The sequence below is a fragment of the Panthera uncia genome, chromosome D1 (assembly GCF_023721935.1).
Source record: "Panthera uncia isolate 11264 chromosome D1, Puncia_PCG_1.0, whole genome shotgun sequence".
In the NCBI taxonomy this organism is placed as follows: Eukaryota; Metazoa; Chordata; class Mammalia; order Carnivora; family Felidae; genus Panthera; species Panthera uncia.
This window is the reverse complement of record NC_064808.1, coordinates 83,487,895-83,512,198: the sequence shown is the minus strand read 5'-3', so window position 1 is coordinate 83,512,198 and position 24,304 is coordinate 83,487,895. Positions and strand designations below refer to the sequence as shown.

The 24,304-nt window shown below is 40.9% G+C and overlaps 1 protein-coding gene across 2 annotated transcripts in view; it reads left to right on the top strand.

Annotated features, from left to right (window-relative positions):
* NTM (neurotrimin) overlaps positions 1–24,304 on the top strand; it is a 399,599-nt gene that overhangs the window by 30,723 nt on the left and 344,572 nt on the right. The window lies entirely within an intron of this gene.

Here is a 24,304-nt window from a genome sequence, read left to right as displayed (position 1 = left end):
GCTTCCTGAGGTACATGACCTCCTGACTGTGAAAGTCAAAGTTAATCCCAAAATTCAAACTCAAGCCTTTCTGACTCCTGTGTCCTTTCTGACTCCTGGGTGCCCAAACTGAACAGAGGCCAATGGCTCCTCACATCTGTTTGGTGCTCTGCAGCCTTAAAGCATTTCCTTCTATTCTCTTTACTTATCTTCAGAGACTATCAGCACCTGGAGAGCAGGGAGTATGTCTTTGATTCCTACATCTCCAGAACCTGGCATGTTTCCTGGCCCATAAACATGGTGGGACAAATACAGGCTCAATGAGCAGTAGATTTTTATTTCACTTCTTACTACAAAACTGTGCAGTGTCAGGAGGACTGGGATAAAGCTTACAAAGCACCTAACACAGCTCACAAAATGCAGGCTATTATTGGCATTATTGGGGAACAGGTATTATTCACTTGGAGTGATCAAAACAACCCCCCCAAAAAACCCACTAAATAATGGATTTGAGCTCTCAACCCAATTCTTGTGCTTCCACTTGACTTTATTGCCCTTTAATCTCAGTAAAGTGTAGCTCTATTCAAATGGGCAGGTGTTGGCTGCATAATAATCCCCATGAAACCACGAAAGAGCACACTTATAGGTACTGAACATCATCCCATATTATAACTGATTTTCCTTCCTCTACTTGCTTCCTTTTTTCCCTTTCTTCCACTTCCTTCTGCAGACATTTATTGATTGTCTATTTTATGCCAGGGTTTTATTATTTGCTGGAGATTTAAAAAAGAATAAAGGAAAGAAAGCTATAATCTCATGTGAAGATGGGCACTTAGACAACAAACTCTAATATAAATGGAAAGTGGTATAGCACAGACAGGAACAGAGTGCTCTGCAAAAACAGGAGTGAGAGTGGATTAGTAGAGTAATTATTACTAGCTGCTATAACAAACTACTTCCAAATCCCAGTGAACTAAGACAATAAACATTAATTTCTTACTGACACAATATCCATTATAGGTGACATGTCTCTCCTCTTCCAGCTGGTGATTCAGGGACTTGGGCTCTTTCCATCATGTTTATAGTCTAGTCCTTGTTTTCATGCAGGTATACAGGGAAGAGAAGGCAGAGAATTATGCCCTGCCTTTTGGGGCCAAACCTGGAAATGGAACTAGACCTATAACATGTACCCACTAAGATGCAAGGGGGCTGGGAAAGGCATCCTTGGTCTGGGACTAGGATGCAAATGAGAGCAGTTTGGTGGGCACTGAACATTGTCTCTGCACAGGAAATTGTTATTTATATCGAGAACAAGAATAGGAGTCTGGGGATACAAGAAGACTCTGCAGAGGGGGGGCCCATTTGCCTCACCCCTTGAAGAATGACTAGGGTTTGGCCATGTGGGAACATTGCAGGGCATTCCAGGCAAAGAGATTCATAACAACTAAGCATGCATCTGCAGATCTTTGTAACACAGTCAGGGGAGTGGAATCATCAAGTGAAGAGGCATTTCAGGCAGCATTTTGCTATCACTGCATCCTCATGTCATCTTCTTATCCTGGCCTTCCACCATCCCACCTGCTGGTGGAAATTTACTATTCGGGTTGCATAGCATCTACACTCTTTTCCTATTAGGGGAGATTCTCTGCTGTGTGCACTGTGGAGGGGCCGTGGGCCCATCTTCCCTATGGAAGTTCTCTTCACACTGGCTTTCTCCCTTCTTGGCACCTAGGGTGTGGACACATGACCTGGGCTCAACCTAATGGAGCCCACATCCAAGATGTCAGCTAATGACACAAAGAAGGGGTAGCTAGAAGCCAGTAGTACTCCCAGGGGTAGGCCAAGTAGTCTGTGTTTTAACAACCCTTTCAGGTGGTCTGATGCATGCTACAGTCTGACAAGCACTGCTTTCCCCTGTTTCTCCTTGCTGAGTCCACCCTCAAGTTTCTGATTCAGTAGGTCTGGGGTGGGGCATGAAGGTGTGTATTTCTGACAAGTGGATGGTGCCAATGCTGCTGGCCTAGGGAGCACACTGAGAGAGCCTCTGTGCTATTTTACCTCACAAATATAGATACTGCAACTATATTACACCCAACATAGAAAGACTGCCACCATATCACCCCAAACATAGAGGGGCTGCTGCCACATTATTTTGAAAACATAATTAATAGAATAGAGAAGGAGGAAGGACACAAAGGGGTAGATCCTCCAGCCAGAATGAAAGAGAACAAAGCAAGAGGCTTCAGGGTGCAACTCTCTGGCCCTCTTCCCCCTTTGCCCTCTGAGCATACTACTCATTTCCCCACATCCTTTCCCATCACATTGGCCCACTTTGTCTGGGTAAAACATTCTAGAAATACAACTTTTTTTTTTTTTTTACCTGTACATGTGCCAGTTCTGTCATTAGAAATGTCTTGCCAAATTAGATCACAAATAAGCCAAGAATATCCTTCAAAGTAATCAAAGTGTAGCATCAGAATCTGATCTTTCTCTCACGCATCCATGGTGATGGCCCAGGGCTGCTTCCTTTACAGCCTGGAAGATATTCTAATTCTGAGTCACATTTTTCTGAAGGGGAAAAAATTACCTGTTAGACTAATGCTCTTTAAAGAAGATTCTTTTTTAGAGGAACTTTGTGAAAGCCACATTTGGACATTATTTGTATGTGAAGATTGTGCTCTTCCTGCTCATAAACTTTTCTGAAACAGTTTTTTTTTCTCCCCTCTTTTTTTGTGGGAGCTTAGAAAAGGGCTGGTAATTTTAAAACGTCATCTGTGACACTGATATGCTTATGGTAGCAGATAAATGCCAGTGGCTGGTGTGAAGACAATTTGCCTGCAAACTATGAAATGCTATATATCCAGAATTACTAGGCACAGAGTAAAATTCTCCATTTGTTAAAAAAAAAAAAAAAAAAAAAAAAGTTCACCAGACACTGACTTGCACCAGTTGAATTCTGTGTTGTGTGTTATTAATCCTTCTGTTCACAGTGCATGAGACACAAGAGGCAGGGGCTGCTGGTCAGAGCTGAGTTCTTAATGAACCGTGTTTTGGGAGGCCCCTGTGTTGCAGGAGACAATGCTGTCCATTCTCTGACTCACATACAAGACACAGGGAACACACTAGGCGGTTTAAACGTGCAGCTTTCCTTCCACACAAGGAACAATGATATCAGCATGTAATCGCAGTATTTTGCCCTTGACATAAAATTCTGCCCGCTGCTCCGGTAACCAGCAGCTCACTCCTCACTAATTTGAAATAGGTCTCAGTGGATTGGCATCCCCTCCATCTGAATTGCAACATACACTTCATCTCCTCCTGTTTAAAATGAGGATGAGCATGCTTGTAGCATTTAAGAGTTGGAAGCTGCTTCAGGGATAGGTATTTGTATTTTCATGAATTATTTATTTAAGCAAATGTATACAGAGCATTTGTGTGTTGGAGTATATGCCTGATCACACTCGAAGGGGTGTCATGGAAATGTATCATGCCACCGCATCACTGTTTTGACATATGTAGTGTGTAGAGTCAAAACGCTGCTCCTGGGATAGAACAGGATTAGTTCAGTTTGGAGTCATTGGCTCTCATGATGCAAGACTAAGTAAATGCGTTTTATCATCTCCCCTGTTGTGTAAGGATAAAGCCCAGCCTGGATCTATTTGGGCTTCATGCCTGGAGTTTTGAACTAAACACAGTCCCATTGGTGTTTGTAGGATTTCATTGTTTTTGTTTTTATTTTGTTTTCTCCTTTCACCAAGCACAGATTCAGAAAAACAGCAGTATGTGCTTTAAAGGTTTATATAGCATTTTCCCTACAGGGAGATTCACAAAATAGTATAAATCAAGTTATGTTTTTAAATATTTGTGTAAGACAGAGTCTCTGCTTTCCCTTTTACCTAGCATTTCCTGTCATACATGTACACCCACATGCACATGCAGCCAGAGGTCTGCTGTAACACTTAACGATGCATTCAGGTGTTTAATTTGGAACAGTGCAGAAAGTGAGGGGCCTGAACATCCTCTCATATGTGGGAAAATCCAGCCTCAAGTTTGCTTTGGACCCTTTACTCCAGCATATGTGGAGACAGCTGTTAGGGACAGCTTCTTGATTCTGTGGACATTCTCACCTCCTCCTTTCTGGTTGACTGGCAGTTAAAGATTGAAGTGAAGGAATCTAGAATGAGCCCCTAAAACATATGTCAGTAAGTACTCCTCTCTGAAAACACAAAGAGGTGGAATAGAAAGAGTAAAGCTTAACCAGGTATTCAGGTTTTTGCCTAAATACTCAATATTTCTGAAATCATTTAAGGAATTAACTCCAAAATCAATCATCAGCCAGCCAGTGTTTGTCAAAAAGAAAGGGCAAATTGCATACGTGACTTGGCTAATTCCCCCTGTGAAGTACTCTGAATTGTGCAGTGACCTCTTGCACCTTTACTGATGCCCTCTAAAAGTCCCACATGGAAGGGTAACTATAATTGCTCGCTAAGATGCGTCCATCCTGAAATCTCCAGGAGACAGAAATATTAAAATGAATAGATGGCGCCTGGCAGATCGCTTCCTGCCAGTGATAAGCAATCTTGCCTATTAAGTGTCTCCCAGTGCAGGCAGATACTTACATTCCATGCACGGTCACAGGCACGGCGTGGGATGATTGATTGAATATATCTATACTTTGTATACAGCTAATGAACTCAGGATGGTTGCTTAAAAGGAAGACTGATAGAACCCAGAAGTCTATAGCCAGATTCTGGCCAGAAAGAGGGTGAGAAAGTGGTCCAGGGAATCAGGGTATAGGGGGAGATAAATCAGGTAGATAGACATTATAAACAGGCCTGGGAACCTGGGGCTTGCAGGCAGTGTGAGAGACTCTCGGGAAACAGGGAGAAATGAAGAAATGGAGCGCTGATGAATGCTTCACTGCCTTCTATCCTTAGCACGCTTGGGTTCAGCAGCCATATGTGCTTTTTAAAAAAGAATCTTCTTTCTAAATCCTAGAAACATTGGTCTGAAAATACGGTAAAAATTGTACCAATGCCCTTCTTTTAGATAGGAGAAAACACCGAGGTAAAATAAATTGCCGCATAAGTTCAAGTCTGATTTCCTGATCTTTTTCTTTGAAATGGAAGTTAAAAGTGGGGGCACCTGGGTGGCTCAGTTGGTTAAGCCTCTGACTTTGGCTCAGGTCATGATCTCACAGTTCCTGAGTTTGAGCCCTGTGTTGGGCTCTGTGCTGACAGCATGGAGCCTGGAACTTGCTTTGAGTTCTGTGCCTCCCTCTCTCTCTGCCCCTCCCCCACTCACTGTTTTTCTCTCTCTCTCTCTCTCTCTCTCTCAAAAATAAATAAACATTAAAAAAAATTAAAAAAAAATGAAAGTTAAAAGTTTCTTATTGTTCTTTAAAAAAAGAAAAAGAAAGGAAAATACCTATGCTCATTATAAATTGATCTGTTAAACAGTTTAGTATTTTTAGAAGTGCAAAGGGAAAGTTTCATTGGTGGGGCCTTTCTCTCCTTCTCCAGAACAGTCCATAAGTTCATATGTATTTTTATATTTATTTCTCCTCAAGTACAATTCATACAATAGGAATCCTACAAAAATAAAATGTCACATATTTTATTAAATATGTTATTGATCCTTTTATTTACAAATAGCATATTGGCAATATTCATCCTTGTTGGTATGGATAAATTAATCTTGCTTCTCCTAAGATTCCATGAGGTATTTCACTAGTCCCTTATTGTTAGTCTTAAAAATAAAAGTTATTTTACCAGAAAAAAATAGGTTCATCTAGGAATGGCAGAGAATTGCAACTCAGGACATGCCACATGTGGCAAAACCATAGACAGGTCCCACAAACAAAGAAGAGGACTGTTATTTTATGAATAAAAAAGAGGAAGTTGGGAAGGGCTGTTTTGAACAAAAGTCCCTAGGAGAAAACCAAGTTCAGGGTGATGAAGGTTTCTCATTGCCTCAGTTGAAAGAATAGTTGATTTCTTATAGGAGACACAATATACATCTTTCCCTTTGGGGCCTATAAATGATGCTTCTTTTCTGTTGAGATTCTTTGGGGTCTGTAATTGACAATTATTGTTATAATTAATATTTAACTGAAAAGGCTTCCCCTTTTATGCTCCCCCTTCTAGCCTCTGAGTCCATTTTAGTGAGGTTTGACTTTATTAATTTCACATTGCAAATTAACCTGAAAGTTATTTCTAGTTCTTCTGCTCTGCCAACCAAGGCCATCAGGAATGTCTTGGTGCATGTGTGTAAGTTTATCTGAAATGCAGACTCCTAGATACGGAATTGCTAGAACCAGTGGTATACAAATTAAAAGTCTAGGAATATTGCAAAACTGACTAGCAGAAAAGTCATTGCATTGTGCCATCCCACCAACTATGTGGGACCACCAGAAAATCTAGTCCGTGTGGGTATTTTCATGCTTTGACATTATCAGACTGGTAGGTGAGAAATGTTTAATTTATATTTCTTTAATCATGGAGTTGAATGTCCTTTCATATAATTACTGGGCATTTTTACTTCATTTTCTTCATATTGCTTGTTTCTATTATTTGCTTGTGTTTCTTTGTTTTTTCATATTTTTTCTTTTTGATTTGCAAGAGGTGTAATGTGTTCAGGTAATTTGACCATTATCACATGTGTTATAAATTACCTTCCAGTTGTTTTTTCATGATCTTATTTTGTTTATCAGGTATATATATTTTATATACAATGTTTCATTTTTATGTAGTCAAAGTTGCCTTTATATCTTCTGAGCTCCTAGTGGAAAAGATTGTTCCCTTCTCCATTCCCAAGAATTTGAACAATATGGAATATTTTCCTAATGGTTTGCATAATTTAAATCATTGATCCATCTGAAATGTATTTAGTGTCAAGAGGAGGATCCAGTATTTTTCTTCTGTATAAAAAGGTGTATGGTCCCAGCATCCTGTGTTAACTAATGTACCTACCCCCACCGATGGGAAGTGCCATCTTTACTTAGAGCCAATTCTGGACCCTCTTTTATTCCATTCATTTGTCAGGCTAACACTGAGGTAATTCTGTGTTTTTTCTAAGTATTATAGTTTCGTAAACTCTTTCAGTGCTTGTCAGGAAACATTCCCCACATTAAGCATCCTTCTCCTACTTTCCCAAATTGTCCTGTGGGGGGCAACACGGGAGGGAAAGAGGCAAAATTTCACTGTGCTGGTGCCCCTGCAGGGTCCTGATGACACTCATGGTTGTGCAGTCCTCCACCTGAGACATTGGACATTTCCCTGATGAGCCCCAGAGGACTTTCTTTGAATTTCTTGGTATTGAAGCCCTTTTGATGGGAAAGCTGTCAGGGGGCTTGTTTTGTAGCTTCTCTTCTGCCCGTCAACTCCATGTGCAGCTGGTCAGAGAATGGCTTCTTACTTTTGGTTATATGGTTTTGTTTTTTTTTAATATGATGTTCTCCTGTGTGATTTCCTCCCCTAATTGGCACTGACAAACTGACTTTGTATCCATACCTGATTTTATCATCCACCTTCACCTCATACATTAAGTACAGGACAGCTTCAGGATCCACTTGAGCTCTCTTTGCCTGTGGATCCAGTAGGTTCTGCACTTCTGTCAGCCTGCCGATTTCTCGGGAGTATGTCCATCTGTCTTCTCTGAATCTCAGCACTAAGCAGGGCTCCTGGCATGTATGAGCACTCCAAAAGTGGTTGATAAGGAAGAAAGAACCAAAAGGAGGGAAGGAGAGAGGAGCACGATGATGCATGTATTCACCAAGCATCTGGAATGAGTAGAACATCTGTAAGACACAAAGGCCCTGAGGTCTGTCCTTAATTCTGATTTCGTGATCTTGTTTTAGTGTTTTAGCACTCTGGGGTCTTGTTTCCTCATACATTGATACCACTCAGTTACCCATATGGGCAGTAGTTAATATACCAGTTAATAACATTGACTACGGCATCAGTCAGATGTGAATGTAAGTAATGGCCATACCACCTACTGGTTTTTGATTGGTTTAATTTACTTTTGTTAGCCTCAGTTTTTCCTCCTTAGATTAGCAGTGAGGATGAGGTGAGATAATGCACTGAAAACACTTGACACAGAGCCTGATATGCGCTGTAGGGACCCAATACATGTTAGCTCCTACTAGTAGGATTTCTGCTATTTTTATTATCATTATTACTGCTATCTTATTTTATTCAGTGGTAAGTTGATAAATGAAATTATTTACTTGACTATAAGGCCATAGACGCTACACTGAGCAAGAAAATACAATAAAAACAAATTAAGTCCAATGATGATTGTATCCAAAGATCTAACAAAACTTAGCCACTTTCTTTTTTCAAAACATTACTGTCCCTCTGATTATGGGTTGTTGTTAACAAGGAGTTACTGTAATGCAGAAAGTTGACTTGCATCTAGAAAGAATGAATGACGGAAATAAGTGCCTCCTGCTCAACTCTTTAAGCTCAGGGCCTTTTTACTTGCTCTTCCCTCTTCCTGGAAAGGTCTTCCCCTTGGTATCTCAGTGGCTTCTTTTCTTACTTCTTTCAGAAGAGCAATGTGTCTAGGGGGCCTTCGCCGACCACCAGTATAACACAGTACAACCACCCTGGCAATATACAGGTCCTTAGCTCTTACTACCACCAGACATGTGCATGCATTTTTATTTTCTTAGTTTTATCTTATTATGGTAAGAACATTTAACATGAGATCTACCCTGTTAACACGTGTTTACGTGTACAATACAGTAGTGTTCACTGCAGGGACACTGTTGTAAAGGAAGTAGACCTCTAGAGCCCATCTTGTGGAATTGAGGCTTAATGTGTGTTGATTAGCAGCTTCTCATTCCCTTTCCTCCCACCCCCAGCCTCTGGTAATCACCATTCTCCTCCTTGAGTCTGTGACTTTGGCGACTTGAGATAACTCATGTAAGTGTAATCATGCAGTGTGTGTCCTCCTGTGACTGGCTGATTTCATTTAGTGTAATGTCCTCCAGTTTCACCTGTGTTGCCACAAACGACAGGATTTCCTTCTTCTAAGGTTGGATACTATTGCATTGTATGTATATGCCACATTGTCTTTCTTCATTCATCCATCAGTGGGCATTTAGGGTGTCTCCACATCTGGGCTGCTGTGAAGAGTGCTGTAATGAACATGTGACTCCTAATATGTTTTGTATACTTATTATTTGCCTGTGTATTGCCCACTGTTCCTCACTAGACCCTAAGTGGCATGAAGGCTTAGCTTTGCTTTCTTCACTGCTATACCCTCAGAGTCTAGAATAGGGCACTGTTCTAGATTCAGACCCCAGTACTTCTTTCCTTTGTCCTTAGTTATGTCCTAAGATGGAAAGCCATCCCAGTCCCAGGTTTAAGCCATGTACCCAAAAAACTGACTGTGTGGCTGGAGAAGTGATCAGCTTTCACACCCTTGGAAATTCAGGTACTTGTGCTTGGTTCACCCTGAGTACTGGTCCCAGACCCAGAATGGTGACCACATTCCCATGGTCTCTGAGATTCATCCTCTTGAGCCATGAACAGTGTCATTTGTTAGGTCCAAGTCATTTGCAAGTCTGGTTTTAGTTGAAGATCAAGACCCACTGAGCATCAGCACAATCAGCCTTACAGATCATTTGCAAAAGCCCTGAAGAGCAGAGAGCTCTGTTTTGATGTAAGATTCACATCCTTGTTCCAACTTCTGCCCCCTATATTCTCTGCATTCTTCCATCCTGTTGAGACTCTTGTAGCTATTCATAATTGTTTCTTCCATAACTCTGCAAACTTACTATTGTTTACTATTTGTAATCATTTTGTTACAGTTTCCTCCACTAGAATGTAAACTCCATGAGTGATGGTAACTTGTTTGTTTTGTTAACCACCCTGTCTTGACTATCAGGAACAGTGTTTTGTCATAGTAAAAGAATATTTAGTGAGCACTGATTTTGTTTCACCTTCCCATCCACACTCTATCCCAAAGGTGGTATGAGTGGGCTGCCCACCCTTTTCAAAACCCACCTTAGGTACCATATTCCTAGGTTGCTCTAGTGACCTCCTGTTTCTTTGGTCTTTTCCCCTCTAGATTCTTCACCCTGTAGTGTACCTCACAAGAGCAGGGATCCCAGAAAGATTGTCTTGAAACATGGCCCAGAGCACTTTCCTCCTGTTTCCACGGTGTACAAATCTTTGCCTAGTAGACAGCATTCAAACATCCTTGCCTGGTTTTCTGGACATCTGACACACTGGCTTCAACTTTCCTTTCCATCTCACCTCCCCTGTTCCTGAAGTCTTGCTTCAGCTAAACCAGAAAACTCACCTTCACTAGATATGCCCTGCGTTTCACACATATACTTTGTTCATGCAATACCCTCTGTCTGAAGAGCCCCCTCACTTCCCCTCTACCCCACTGTGTTCTTTGCATCTTTACGTCCTTGGCTTAAAAAGAACAAAGAATCAGGTCACATCCTGAATCTACTTGGTAAGTGGATAACACTTTTCTGAGCTTGTGTTTAATAATATGTCAAGTGATGGAAATAATGGCACCTACTTTATCAAGATATTGGGAGGGTTAAATTAAGATACTGTGTACAGGTGGTTTGTCATAGAGTAAGTGTTCCATAAATATAAGTAGATATTTCTCTTCAAAGACCACTCAAAAACATCCCCCTCTGCCAACTCCCTTCTAATATTCCCAGACATGGTCTTTTTTCTTCCTTACCATTCTGTTGGAGGTTGTGGCAGAGTTGGCCATGTACCAAAATGCTCTATACACAAGTTCTTTCTTCCCTTCAATTTATCTAAGATAAGAAACACCTTGAAGTTAAGAATCTTGTGTTCTCTGCAGTACGCTGAACATCACAGTTGTTCCAGAATTGTTTTTCCTTTTTAATGGAGTGAATCATTTTGCTGCTTCTCAGACTACTTTCTATCACAATATCCTGTAGATTAGGTAAGGATAGCCTATTTTTCACTTTGGTAATGGCCCAGCAGCTAGGCCCTGATTTTGAGCTCTTAATATGATACCAGGAAAATCACTAGCATTGAAAGAAACTAGATCAGAGGGTGAATAAAAAGGCATTTGATGAGGCTCTTAGTGTAACAGAATGTCTCACTCATCTTTTTTTCCTTAGTCTTTGAAATAGACAATGGCCTGGAGCCTTCTCGGCAGATGGACCATGTTTGTGCCTTAGCCACTTAACAGCCATTAGCCTAATTCCATACACTGCAGCCAAATTAAATAATAAGTAAGAGCCTATGAAAAGCTGGTTTGGAGGCAGTATTACTGAGTCTCGCTTGATGGCCTTCTTGGAAGCACATGTTTCCTCTCCATGCTGTCAGCCTGGTTTTGGTACTAAGGCACCTTCCACACAGAAGCAAAGATGCATACCTTCAGGAGAGTTGTCTGAACTCTAGATACAGGAAGAACATCCTGATTATAAAGTCCAGCTTGCACCCCCTGCTCCTACCCTCCATGTTACCTACCAAGAAGACAACTCACAGTGATGTGATTTTTGCTTTGATTAGTCAAAAGTTGCCGTCTGTGTTAACTGATAGTATATAACCTACGAAAGTTCACAACAAGGAAGTAACATCTCCATTCTACTGCCAACAAGCTGATAAATTCTCCTGTATAACCCCTGTTTTCTTGCATTTGTAGCATTGCTTATAGATTCCCTTCTCCAAGAATGCCTCCCTGACAACCCCCAAATCCTACACATTCTTCAAGGAAGGGTCTAAATGTCTCTGTCCCCAGGCAACTGTCTCAACATGAAGTGCTTCTCAACTTCACCCCTACTGTGAATGACCACATCCTCCCCTGAGCACCCTTCCCACTGAATCTGGACATAATATTTAATGGAATTTAATACTTTCATGCTGATATTATAAATTTTGTATATACAGTTCCTGAAAGGTAGGAACTCTATTGTTCATCTATGTACTTCCTATAGGTTTAACTTTATATGTAAAATGTTTGTGTGCATACATATATGTTCATACACATAGCCAATTTTTTAATGAATGCCTGCAAACTCTTAGACATTTTAACTCTAGCTTCTCTTTCTCTCAGCTCCTCCATAGTGAACCCAAATTCTTTCTGCATGTGGACACACAGGTCTCTGCATTTGTAAAATATCTCTATCAACCATGAATGCTCATTACCTGATTTACAAGGGGTTAGATTCATATTATCTCCTAGAAAGTGTGGTTGCATTTCTTAACTTAAATTTTTGCAGAAAATAAAAGCAGAAAACTCAATTTTCATCAAAAAAGAAACTTCGGGTGGTTGGGTGGCTCAGTCAGTTAAGTGTCTCTTTTTTTTTTTTAATTTTCTCTTATGACTTTTTTAATATGAAATTTATTGTCAAATTGGTTTCCATACAATACCCAGTGCTCATCCAAACAGGTGCCCTCCTCAATGCCCATCACCACTTTCCCCTCCCTCCCACCTCCCCCTGCCTTCCACCCCCCCACCCCCAACCAATCAACCCTCAGTTAGTTAAGTGTCTGACTCTTGATTTTGGCTCAGGTCATGAGCTCATGGTTCCTGACATTGATCCCCATGGTGGGCTCTGAGCTGATAGCATGGAGCCTGCCTGGGATTCTCCTTCTTCTGTCTCTCTCTGTGCCCCCCACCCCACTCCCGTGCATGCTATGCACACCTCTCTCAAAAAAAGGTAATAACAAAACTAAAAAAAAAGAAAAAAAAAACTTAAAAGAAGACACTCATTAATACTAGAGACTTATTGCAAGTTATACTTCAAAAAAAAGCATACATGGTTCTTGTGTGTGGTAGCTGACTGGTGGCCAGTCCTTCACCTGTATGCTCTCTTCCTACCTTCGTACAAAATTCTCTAGAGTACAGATAAAGAAAGACAAATTAAATTAGAATTTTTTTTCTTCTGTAATTCTGCTAGTAAGGTGTCATGTAGATTTAAGATCCTTGACCCTTTAAGTAACATGCACCAGCTTGTTTCTTTAGGTTGATTTTATCAATTAAAAAAAAAAAACACAAAACAAAACAGAACAAAACTAGAAGGTAGCCACTCATCATGGCTTCTGGACAGAAACTATGAAGTTCAGATTCCTCCAAATGCTGGCAAGGAAGAACATGGGGTAGAGAAGTCAGATACTGGTTAGTTTCAGATGTTAGGAAGATACTGGATGGTCTTGTTGTCCTGGCAACACTTCTTTAATGTTTCAATAAGCGTGAAAAATGAAGTGCTAAGTGGTCCAAAAATAGAGGCATAATATACCCCCCCTGTTATGTTTATAAGATCTTTTCCAAACATATATTAGGACTAAAAGTTAAGATCTATTTTTCTGGTTATGAGGGTAAGGTGTATGTGGTATCTAAGGCACTTTAAATGGCAGAAGCCAAGTCAATATGGCATGTGTATGTGCATGCATATGTGTGTACTTTTGTACGTAGTTAGCACAGAGAAGAGGCCTTTGCAGACACTATACTACCTAGAGGGCATGGAATGAAGGAAAATATAGTATTAAAATTATGTTCAATTCTTTGGCAATTGTCATTCCTATCACCCAATCCAAGGAAGGAGCTTTCTCTAAGTAATTTCATTGACTTGATTGCTTTATGTGGTTGGTTTTCTGTGGTATTCCTCGCCTGGGGAACCATTAAGTCCAGTGAAGGCTCAGTGCTAGACAAAATACAGAATGGCCTTAAGCACCCAGGCTTCTGTAGAGCTGCAATTCACTTTGTAATGACAAAGGAGGAGGAGTAAAGAATAGGAAAAAAAAAAAAGGAAGAAAGTTGTTGGGAGGCTACAAAAGTTTAAGAAACCAAGAGAAGATAAGATAAAGAGATCAGAGGTCACAAGGAAGAGGAGGAGAAATAAATGGTGTGCCATAAGGAGAATGCAGACCTTAAAATTGGGTCTGATTAACCCAAGGTATTCTTCAGAGATGCAGAAGGCCATCATATTTCTTGCTCACCTTAGCAGCTACTGTTTGTGGGAATATCAGTCCATCTGTAAGCTTGGAGAGGTGAGTTTCTTTTGTTTAATGATCTGTAATTATGTAAGTCAGACAAGAGGGATGCAATGGCATCATATGACACTGTTTCTCAGGGTGAGCTGTGATTTAGTTAGGACCTCCTTTTCCCTAAAATAACTACCTGAAGGATGACTCCTGGCACTTGAGGGAGTCTGCAAGTCAGGTTAGTTTTGGGAATGAGACTTAGGCAGTGTGAGTAGCACAGGGGGCTTCTCTCCTCACACCAGGAAGGAAGTCTCTTAGATTTATGGGAGGTGCCAGAGGGGAAGAACCAGCCTACTGTCCTCTAATCCAGGCCCCAGGAAGCATGGGGACCACTACTGTGGTTCAATAGTACCCAGGCTGCCGACCAAGGCTTCAACTGGATATGTGCAGGTCATAAGTGGGACCCCCATAATGTGCTGATCTACATTCAGCCAACAAGTAGACTTAGGGCTCCCAATACTATGGCAGGATTGTATAGATTCTTTCGTCTCATCAGTACCTCCTGGGAGCCTCCATGCTTCATTGGTAATTTCTCCCCATAGTGCTTGGCACAAACTGTGTGCTCAATTAACTTTTACAGAATTTTTTTTTTCCAGAAGCAAAATCATTATATGTTTATGATGGGAAGTTTTAGGTAATACTGAAAAGGAAACGCCACACACACAATGCAAACCATCTATAATTCATTATCCACAGTTCGTTATTGTTAACATAATCATACATATGCTTTAAGTTTTAATTTTATACAGTGATAGATCTAATTACATTTTTCATTTACAAAAACGAACTCCCATAGTACACAATCTTTTGTTACATGCATATAAAGTATCTTTCCATGCCCCTAAATATTTCATACATTATATTTCATGGCTACAAAATATTCTATTTTATAGATGGATCTTTATTTAACTAATAATCCTCTATGGTTGGACAGTTAGACTATTTCCAATTGTTTTGCTGTCATAAATACCATTCAAATGAACATCTTTGTTGTTAAGTCTTTATTCAAAACCATAGTTATTTTCATAGGATAAATTCTTCCAAGTGGAATTGTAGCAGAGAAATGCCAATGACCAGTGTTTGTTGATAGCTGATGTCAGACTCCCCTCCAGATAGGTGCCACTGTGTGCTCCTTAGCAGAAGTACTACAGTGGGGTCACGTCTTTACTTGGTCACCCTCCCATCCCCATCAAGGCTGGCTAGATAGGTTTGCTAGTTCAACAGGTAGGTATGTTTCTTTGAGGAGCAATGAGTTTGAACTTTCCCCTCACATGTTGATTGACTATTTGATTTTCTTTTTTCCTGGTTACCTACACATATGGATCGTGGTTGGACTCCCAAAAGTGGCAATATGGAAACTGTTAGGTTTTTTTTTTTTTTTTTTTTTTGAGAGGCTTTAGGTAGAAAATATACCTCATCAAATGTGCTCAAAAACAATTTTAAAATGTAAGGGGGAAATGTAGATGATCAGAGAGACTGATTACAAACATTGAGAAATTATAATAGTTTTTTAAGAAAGGCAAACACTCAAAAGATATGTAATGATAAAAGAACAAAATGTCTTATGAAATCCACTCATTAGGTGAGAATTCTATACTGAGTGTGTTTCATCAGGGAAAGCTGGAAGAAACACACCTCCCCCTCCCTGCTCAGTACTCTCCTATGACTTAAGGATAGTGTGATTTTTTAGTGCCCCACCAGGGACACAACATACCCTTGCTCACTGATACCAAAATGTTCCTTTCCTAAATATAAAGCCCATGCTGTAGCTTTTAAAAATAACAGCAGAAAATGACCAGAGGGACACTCAGTGACGTCTAAAAATCCTGGGGCAAGGCAGCCTGTTCTTAAGATAGCTCCATCCTTGTCTCGCTGAATTATTTACAAAACCTGTGGGGGCAGAGGCTGAGTGAAGGCACTTCCTTTCTGAACATGCTCAAGAACTCCCAGGGCCAGGCGGGGAAGCCAGCGTCTCTAGGATGTCTGATACCTGGAGTCAGGGAGTCTGCCATTGATTTTCTTTAGAACAAGCCTTTCTGCAAATGCCACAGAACTACATTAGCCGGCACTAGAGACACTTGGTCAGAGGCAGGCAAAGAGAATAGGGAATCCCGTGTGCTGATTTTATCTCTCTTCGAGACAGTTGCTTCCCATAACAATGTCAGAGAGAAGTCAAGTACCCCCACATCTAAGTTGGAATAGTGACCTTGAATGTTTGAAAGTCTTAGTTATTAAAGATACGATTAGAGCCACCCACACTAAAAAGTCATTTGAGAGTTGGGGAGTTATGGAAAAATGACAAGCATGATGTTTAGATAGATTTCTTCTCAACAAAGGTGATTTCAGCAGGCTTTCCCAGACAGTTTATGATACTTTGTCATTACTTTGGATCTCTGGCCAGATTTTTCAGTTACATTAAGCAGGGACGCTCTTAGAAAGGAGGAAACCTTGAGAAGACTCCAAGCCTTTGGGCTACTGTCCAGCATAAATTTGTCTTCATATCTGTCTCCAGGGAGGGGGTGTTGGGCCACAGTGCAGAGGAATGCTTCACCCAGGACCTTCCTTCTAGCCCAGGGACAGTGTTCTCCCATTCACAGTCACTAGCTGTCTTCTCATTCTCTTAAAATTTGCATTTTTGTTCCAGCTTGGTGTCTTGCCACTAATTGACAGGCGCTGGGCACCCCCTTCTCTCCAGGGCCAGCCTCTGTCTGCATGGGGCCTCATCAAACTGAAGCAATGCTAGAACACCCTGAGTCATGTAATAAGAAGTGAACAGGGCTCGGAATTGGAAGAGATAGTGAATTCTGAGACCATCCAAAACGATGGGTGAATATACTCAAGCATCTATTCTGTGCTGTCTGCTTTGTGTCTAGTCAGTTATCTCACTTAATTGTGTTAATTTTCCGTGAAGTAGGAACTATCACCGCTGATTTACCTATTCGGTAACTGAAGTTCATAGCAGTAAAAGGTCCTAGAAGCTACTAGGTGGCTATGCTAGGATTTAAACATTGTTTTGTGTCTTTTTTTTATAGTGCAAATCTTCTTTTATTTCCACGAGATTACAGTTGCCTTACTTCACAGAGCTGTTTTGAGGATCAGATGGTTATAATACATATGAAAGATAAAAGAAAACAGTCTTACCATTGTTTGGGAGTGTTATATTGCTTCTATAGTGTAGTCACCTCTCTGTTATGAAAAGGCAAGTTTCCAAAGGGCCTGGCTTTGAAGGGAAATAAGACAAGTGGAGAAATTAGGGGCCATGGAGAAATAAAGGAGGGAGGTTGTTCTCTGTTGATCCCATGAAACCAGTTCCCCTGTTTCTTCCTCATTCCAGAAGGAAGGCCTATTTGTCGAACTGGAAATGTGGCTGCAGTTGTTGTAGGTTCCACTGCTCTGGACTATGGGCTCTGCTGACCAGTCTCTGTCTCCCTTTTGCTTATGTCCATTTGTGCTAAAATCATTCTGAAATACTTCCTTTTTATCATCACAGGGCTCATGTACCTTTAAGCTCTGAAGCCCAAATCTTACTCATGATTTATTTTATTTTTACTTATTTCACAAACAATACAAATACAAATAAAGATAAGACATGTGAGGGTATTTTAATTTACATCCCAACTAGATTTAAGCATCCACTGTTTCTACATCTCTCTCTCTCCCCCCAGAGCATCTTGCAATAGGGAAGATTCATTCACCATCTTATCTTATTTTCTAATCTCAAATTAAAGATTTGTATTTTCCTAATCTCAAATTATATTAATATGAACATATTAATAGAGACATTTTAGAGACAGATAACTCTTCCAAGGGATATAGATAGGTAGATTTACATATTTACCTGTCCCATAGCTTCATGTAGAATGTTTAAAGATCCTGGAAATTTTTCTCTAGGAATGGAAGTGGAAGCCGCAGGCTTCATGGTTGATTGCTTTTCTGATTGGTGCCATAAAAAAACTGCATTAAAGAGAGAATGTTTGATTTAAAGAGCGCCTAGATGCCGACACCACCTCTGTTTGTTTTCCTTCCTTTAGCAGAAACCTTGTAAAATTTTTATGAAGCATTAATGGATCTGAGATTTTCTCAAGCAAATTTTATGAGGTGAGCTTAATCCCACACATCCGACCCAATTTAGCAGTCTTTAGAGACATAGAACATAAAAAGCACTTGGAAGGTATCCTGGGTACCTCAATGCCATAGGGGAAATGGCATTGGGCAAGGGAAGGGACTTTGCTTCCCCATGATGCTCTAACATGAAGTTCTAGCATCCACTATGGTAGTAAAATGAATAACCATGCAGGATGGAAAAAAGAGATTTCCTGGCCACAAAGAATGCCACACAGGTAAGCCAACACTGCAGGTATTAAATCTTCATTTATAATTTAGCACTAACTTCAAGAACTTCCCCCGTATCCCTCTATTCATCAATGAGAAAATCATGTTAGAAAAAACAAAAATTTATTTGTATCAACGATTTTTGTGATGTTAACCTGAAATCAATGGCTTTGATCTCAGGAGACACACACACACACACACACACACACACACACACACACCATTTGCCCTCCATACCAATTTGTTTTCTTATATCTGAAACAAAAGCGTTTTGAAGAGGATAAATTAATTTTGGTACATGCTGATGGGTGAAATTGTACTCTGTAATGTGAAGTTTGGTATTTCACAAACCAGGCAGCTGAATATGTCTTCACAAACTAGGGAAAAGTGGTCATTTAGAGGAATCCTCCCACTTGCTTGTTTATGCTGCTCTTGTCCCACTATTGAGAGTTCTTGTCATTTATTGTGGGCATTCCATTAAATTTATGATCAGTTTGACAGGGGGAACAAGGTCGTTGGGAAGAGAGACAGGAACCCTTTACCCAATGGGTAATTTACAGTAATTTACCCAATTACTAGGCCATTCTTAGTGCCCTGTTCAACAACTGTGAAGAGTTTGAGGTTGCACCTGACTTTCAGGCTAACAGGGCAGCCTGCTACTATTTTATGGATCCTGGCAGAAGACACAAGACTCCTAGGTCGGAGACAAAGGACTTCAGTACTCCTGACACAGCAAGAGGCATGTGTTCCAGTTCATACCAGTCCCTTTCATCCTTCAAGTCCCAGGAGGGTGATGTGTGTTGCCCAGGTAGATGCTATGTACTCAGTTTGCATGACTGGGGGAAGGGGGTGAAGAAGACAACAAAAGATGCAGACAGATGTCTTCTAAGAGAGTTATAAGACCTGGGGCCATCCCCTACTGTTTCTGATAAACTTTTCTTTAAGTTTAAGGGGAATAGTGACCAAATTGTGATCAGAGCCATCAGGTGAGGTGTGATAGACTCAACATTTAGTTAAATTAAGGTGTTTGCAGCGGTTTGGGAGTGCTGTACTAGGTCATTTTCCTCAGGAGGTAGGCTCCATGGGTAGTTCTGAAAGACAAAGGGTGATTCATGTTTCTTCCTCTTTGTACTTCCCAGGATATGAGGTATCCTTTTCCAGGGACTTGGATTTTTGCTTCTACCTCTACAAAATTGGTGTGCCATACCTAGTAGCTATTATTTCACTTTTTCCAATAATCTTATGCCTATACATAGATATTTTATCTAAAAGAGTAGGTACAAGGTCTCAAGGGGATTTTCATAAAACTTAGATGCATTATGTCCCCACTTTGGCCTATGTGAGCCACTGTGGAGGGATTTGGACAAGAGTGTACTCAACCATGTGGCCATTATCCTTTTGATTTAGGACCATGTCAGCCCAACAAGAGAATCCAGGAGGCTGAACTAGAATTGAATTTGAATCCTCTGGATCCCCTTTTGGACATGTAGCCACCTATATGGTGGACCTACCAGGCTGGCCTAGGGTTGTTTTTAGGGGAATGAAAGAACAACATGCCCAGGAATGGTCAGGGTGAAATCTTGAATTTTCAGTAAAGGGTTTTATAACCCCTCCCCCATAGTTTATTTTGTACTGTTTATTATCCAGGAAGTTACTAAAAATAAATGATTTTTTTCCTTGGAATAGCCATGTTCAGGAACCACAATGATATATTAAAGTCTGTGGATTAGGAGGAGGTAAGGGAAAGAGTCTGAAATCTTTTTGATTCAGTTTTTCAGAGGCTTTTCCAACACTCACTGATATCACATGCCTGTGACTGATAAGGAGAATAAAGGTCCATCAAATACCTTGACTATCAGCCCTTTGTTGAGTTGTTTTCATGATAAAAGCTGTAGCACTGCTTGACTGCAAAGGCTCCAGAAAGTTCAACACATGACCCAGATTAGTTTTAAGGGCTACAGAGTTTGTGGTTAAATTAGCAGATTATAGGGGCACCTGGGTGGCTCAGTCGGTTGGGCGTCCAACTTCGGCTCAGGTCATGATCTCACGGTCTGTGAGTTCGAGCCCTGCGTCGGGCTCTGTGCTGACAGCTCAGAGCGTGGAGCCTGTTTGAGATTCTGTGTCTCCCTCTCTCTCTGACCTTCCCCCATTCATGCTCTGTCTCTCTCTGTCTCAAAAATGAATAAACATTAAAAAAATTAAAAAAATAAAATAAATTAGCAGATTATACTGGAACAGCAACACTGTACCATGAAAAATGTCCACCACAGTGAGGCAACATCGATAGCTCTGAAGTAGGGGATTGAATGGTCAGATATGGTCAGTTTTCCAGTAGTAGACAGGAGCAAAAACCCATGGGATGGGCCTCCCCGCTACCACAAGATAAACACATCAAAAGCAATAGTCCCAAGTGGTGCCCTTTGCATTGGAAACATAGAGTCATTTAGTGTGTATCCAAGCTAGGATAGCCGTTGTGTTGCCATGACTACACAACGATGGATCCAGGCATCAGTGGTGTCCATCAAAGTGGTGTAACTTCATCGCAGTTAATCTCATGAGAGAGCCGGTCCTTGCTGTGGGGATCTAAATGGGTTACTCAGGCAGTTTGTTTAGCAGTTCTGTGATTTGTTTCCACAGCTCATGGCTCCAAAGAGTGGTGTCTTATCTTTAAGTTTGTAATTTTCTTAGTGGCAGACCAAACAGTTAGGCTGTTGACAATAGTCCAGGAATAAGTACAAATGGAACAAGTTTCATCAAGGAGAGTATTAGCAGGAACTGTGTGAATGGCTCTGAGTTCTGCCCACTGAGTGGAATGTCCATGTCCATGTTTGGTTCTGTTCTATTGGAGCTAAGGTTGAACAGCTGTCGCCATCTAGAGGATGCCATTGGGTTTCAGCTTAGCTGAACCATCAGTCAGCCAAATGCAGGCATTTAGGAGAACCTCTGAATGGAGGGCTTCACTGGGTCAGTGGCTTTGATTCAGACAACAGAGTTGGGAATAAAGTTTCCTCTGAGGGATAGCTGACACTTTTCATGTAAAGCTGAGATGCCACTGAACTAGGCAGTCTGCATTCTTGAATAGATCATTTCCATTTGACAAGCAAGGCTTGTTGAGCTCCCCCCCCCCCCCCCCAACATTGACAGCCCTTCGGGCCTAATTGAGACATGTCAAAATAGGGACATCAGGCTGGAGAATCTCAAGGCCTCTAAAGGTCACGTGTTCAGTTTTGCCAAGAACCCGGTAGCAAGTTAATAGCTGCTTTTCAAAAGAGGTGTATCTGGTAGCCGTGTCAGGGAGGGAAAGTGTCCAAATTCCCAAGGTACACCTCAGGGTAAGCCAGCCTCTCTTTCCCAGAAGCTCTAATCTGCGAAATCATTACTCACAGAAACATGCAGCTGAGAGGGGTCATTAGGGTTATGGGGCACCAAAAGTAGAGAGCATGCCACGAGTTGCTGGACAGCTTCCAACACAGACTATTGGTTTGGGTCCCACTTAAAGGAAGCTGATTTGAGAGTTAATCAATATAGAAGAGCAAGTAGAATGCTGAACTAATGTGCATCCTTCCATCTATTACCCAGCATATCCAATGAGATGCCAGACCTTCTTCTTGGTGACAAGGGGCTGAAGAGACCAGAGGTTTCCCCCTGACTTCCAGGGGGATTGGACATTATAAATCAATTCAGCTAGTTCAAAGAAACTACTTGGCAAGCAGGTCCTTGAATTTTATAGGGGTTTATCAGCCAGAGTCCCCTGCTGGTGGAGGTGTGATAACAATACATTCAAGGGTCATTGAAACTGAGGCTTCTAACTTGCCAATCAACTAGATATCAACTAGAGAGTAAAAGCTTTGGCCATCAGAGAATAGAGGCATTAGTGCTAAATCTTGACCCAAGGCTTGATGACACATGTCAGGGGAATTTGTCCCACCGGCCCTTCTCTACCTCCATCTCTCCCTAATCAGGAGGATCCCTCTCACATTTCTGGGATGTGAAAGTACAAACATACAACACAGTAGTTCCCACTGTTGATAGAGAAGCAACAGCAACAAAAATAGTACATTGAATTGGCTTAAAGGGCCCAGCCTGCTTCTTCACATTAACTTCCCTTTCCTACTGTTAACCCTGCTCAAACCTCATTAGCTGAATCTGACTGCCTCTCCACAATGGAAACTAGTAGACTAGTGACTTAAAAACCATCCTAAGTGGGATGGTTTAGTGAATATCTTGATTCCCTCCCCTCCTCAAGATTCCTCAACATATGTGAGTATAGGGAGATCTCAGCCCCATCTCTAATCATCCTTATCCTTAAAGCAACTGAACAGAGTAGAAAGGGTAAGAAGAAGGAAGGGGTTTGGAGGTAGAGAGCAGCTCTGGGTCAATAAGCCAGGTACTACCACCAAACAAATTTCTGGTGTTTTCAATTCACTGAGAGTTCTTTTTTTTTTTTTTAAGTTTATTTATTTTTGAGAGAGAGACAGAGAGAGGGAGAGGGAGAGGGGCATAGAGAGAGGGAGACAGAGAACGTCAAGCAGGCTTTTTCCTGTCAGCATGGGGCCCAATGTGGGACTCGAACTCACAAACCACGAGATCATGACATGAGCTGAAACCAAGAGTCAGACGCTTAACCTACTGAGCCACCCAGAAACCCCTCAATTCTGTATTATCATTGCTAATGCCATTTATTTTAGCTCTGAGGATTCCTGGGCTCAACAGCTATAGCCATATTGTCTTTATACTGGTATTGTGAGGTTTGCTGTCCTATTATCCTTATAACATCCCTTGTTCTGGAGGAGTGTAAGCAACAACCAATCACGATTCATGAGATTGTTTCAATCCTACCTATCTCCAGTCTACATATATTGAATAATATACAACACAATGGGGACTTTCACTCACTGCCCTCTACCCACTATTGATTAGGCAATATCATTTGCTATAGGATCCAAATTGTTTTATATCTCCTAATGCAGATTGTGAGGCACACATCCTTTCTCTTCCAGAAGATTCTATCTCCATTACTATCCTCTTATTATTATCAAAACCTGTCAGGAACTGTAGAAGGGCTGAGATTTTACCTAACCATCAAGATGACAAAATAGTCATTTTTAAAAATTAATTAACTAATTAACTAAATTTTAAATTTACATCCAATCTAGTTAGCATATAGTGCAATAATGATTTCAGGATTAGATTCCAGTGATTCATCCCCTATGTATAACAGCCAGTGCTCATCCCCACAAGTGTCTTCCTTAATGCCCCTTACCCATTTACCTGCCCCCCGCCGCCCTCAACCCCTCCAGCAACTCTCAGAGAACCTATGTTCTCTGTATTTAAGAGTCTCTTATGTTATGTCCCCCTTCTTGTTTTTATATTATTTTTGCTTCCCTTCCCTTATGTTCATCTGTTTCATATCTTAAATCCCTCATATGAGTGAAGTCATATGATATTTGTCTTTCTCTGACTAATTTCACTTAGCATAATAACCTCTAGTTCCATCCACATAGTTGCAAATGGCAAGATTTCATTCTTCTTGATTGCCAAGTAATACTCTGTTGTATATATATGCCACATCTTCTTTATCCATTTATCTGTCGATGGACATTTGGACTCTTCCCATACTTTGGCTGTTGTTGATAGCGCTGTTATAAACATTGTGGTGTATGTGCCCCTTTGAAACAGTATACCTGTATCCCTTTGATAAATACCCAGTAGTACAATTTCCGGGTCATAGGGTAGTTCTATTTTTAATGTTTTGAGGAACGTCCATACCATTTTACAGAGTGGCTGCACCAGTTTGCATTCCCACCAGCAATGCAAAAGAGATCCTCTTTCTCCACATCCTCACCAATATCTGTTGTTGATATCTGAGTTGTAAATGTTAGCCATTCTGACTGGTGTGAGGTGGTATCTCATTGGGGTTTTAATTTGTATTTCCCTGATGATGAGTAATGTTGAGTATTTTTTCATTTGTCTGTTAGCCATCTGGATGTCTTCTT